Genomic DNA, 2,293 nt, shown 5'->3' with positions numbered 1-2,293 from the left:
AAACAGACATCCGTCGAAATGAGCTTACAAGCTGAAATGAAATGGTAGAAAGCAACGTTAACCCCAAAAAAGGGGCACCGCGTCAGGATCAGCAACTGAAATGTGAAATTACTTCTTTAGGAAGGCATTGCAGAGCCAAGCTGGGAAAGATCGAAAAGAGCACATCACAACCGGAAGAGCCTTACTGCAGTGCATGATGGGCCCTCCACTCTACTCTGTGCCTCTATATGAGCAACCCCCACCCCCGACCCCCAGTTCTGCCTTTTACTCTGTATTTTGGAACAGGGTCTCACCAAGAGGTCCAAGTTCACCTTGAAGTTATGAGCTTCCTGCTTCGGCCCTCCCAAGCAAAGCCTAAGGCTACAGGGCCCGGCTTAAAATCTATTTAAAAAGACAAATTTCAAAACAAATTTCGGTGTAGTCAGAAGTAAGAACCATACGCATGACAAACATTTATTAAAAATATGGCTATAAAAATGTGAACGTTGATGATAAATATTTAGTAGGTCATAAGCAGAGATTGCTGTGTGAGCTGTCATTCAGAATATAGTGCAAAATGCGTTTTAAAAATTTAAAGAGGGGCTGGGGATTTAGCTCAGTGGTAGAGCGCTTACCTAGGAAGCGCAAGGCCCTGGGTTCGGTCCCCAGCTCCGAAAAAAAGAACCAAAAAAAAAAAAAATTTAAAGAATAATGAAGGCGAGGATTATGAATAGGTGAGATTCAGTGAGATACATATCTCGTAAGTATCTCATAAGAGTTCCAGAAGAAAATGTCAAATAAATAATAGTAATGAATTCAAATGTTAACTGAAAATTTCCACAACTAAACAGGATACAAGACCGTGGTTTGAAGGGACACGGCAAATGATAAGGAGGAAAAACCAGATGAAATCCGCACTTACTTTTCAGTTAAAAAAAAAAAAAATGCTGGAGAAAAGATGTATCGCTTAAAATGAAAGGCAATAAAAAACAAAAGGAAACCGATTTACAAGGATAAATTGACACACTTACGGTCCCTATCTGAAACATTTTCCTGCCTGTTTATTGTTTGCTTGTTCGTTTGTTTGTTTAATGGATTTTCAAAACAGGGTTTCTCTGTATAGCCCTGGCATCCTGGAACTCTCAGTGATCTTTCTTTCTTTGCCTCCCAAAGAAAGAATTAGAGGATTAGAGGTGTCCGCCGCCATCACCTGGTTTACCCGCATCTTTTAGAAACTGCTGTGTAAACTAGAATGGATATAGAAAATTTGAGTAACAGTCCGAGGAACTTGGACATTAACAGGATCGTAGGGGACATTAGAGCAAATTCCAAACACTTTGAGGTAGTTTTGACAGCTAAGCCCAAACCTCCCAAGAACAGGAGCCTAGAGGTGCCCCAGGATAGGACAAGACTCACTGGAGAAGGGACAGTTCAAAATAAAAGTCCCCTGCTGGCCTGAGCCACATTAAGCTGAGTTGAGTTACCTCAGGGGTTCTTGCAGGGTCTTCTATTGAAGGAGTCAGCTGATGTCCAGAAGGGACTTAACCGAGAACGTAGCATGCGGCACTTCCTGCTCTGTGCAAAGCATGATAGATGTAGAAGTTACAAAGACAGTGACGTACAGGCTGCCTTAAAAGTGGCAAGATGGTGGCTCCTGCTGACACCAGTTCTCCAGGGACTGCTTCATTCCACAGCTATGTAAGCAGATGCTTTTGGAATCAGAAATACAGGGTCCTCAACCCAAACTATGTTATTTTCTTTTCTCCTTTGCTTTATTAAACTAGGATAACACCAGGCCTTTATCAAGTGAGGTTACTGAGAGAAATAACTGGGCTGACACCTTAAACATGGTGCGGCACATGTGAGAATACTCAGGAAATCGGCAAGAACACTGCTTAGCACCTGTTAAGTGCTAAAACCACGGCAATCAGTAAGGTGAACGAGAATAAAATAGTATAAGGCAGGCGTGCACCTCCACACTTTCAATCCCAATTCCCAGGGGTGGGCAGAGGCAGGCAGAGTTCTATGATCCAAGGCCAGTCTGATCTGTATAGCGAGTTCCACGCCAACCAAGGCTTCATCATGAGATCCTGCCTAAAGTCAAATGCAAATACGTAAGCATTTATTTCTGAGCAAATAATCTGGTCAGAATATGTATTCTTGTATACCCTAGTCCACAGTGACTGCAGGGAAATTCTGCTTGATTAGTAGAAAAGCGTTAGTCTTCCCCTTAGGGTTACATCTTTCATGTGACCTGGGATTGTTTAATTCAATAACTCCTGGTTTAATCCTTCCACAACAATGGCCACATCAC

The sequence above is a fragment of the Rattus norvegicus genome, chromosome 18 (genome assembly GCF_021556685.1).
Source record: "Rattus norvegicus strain SHRSP/BbbUtx chromosome 18, alternate assembly SHRSP_T2T, whole genome shotgun sequence".
In the NCBI taxonomy this organism is placed as follows: Eukaryota; Metazoa; Chordata; class Mammalia; order Rodentia; family Muridae; genus Rattus; species Rattus norvegicus.
The sequence above is the reverse complement of the archived record's forward strand: the minus strand, read 5'-3'. Positions refer to the sequence as shown.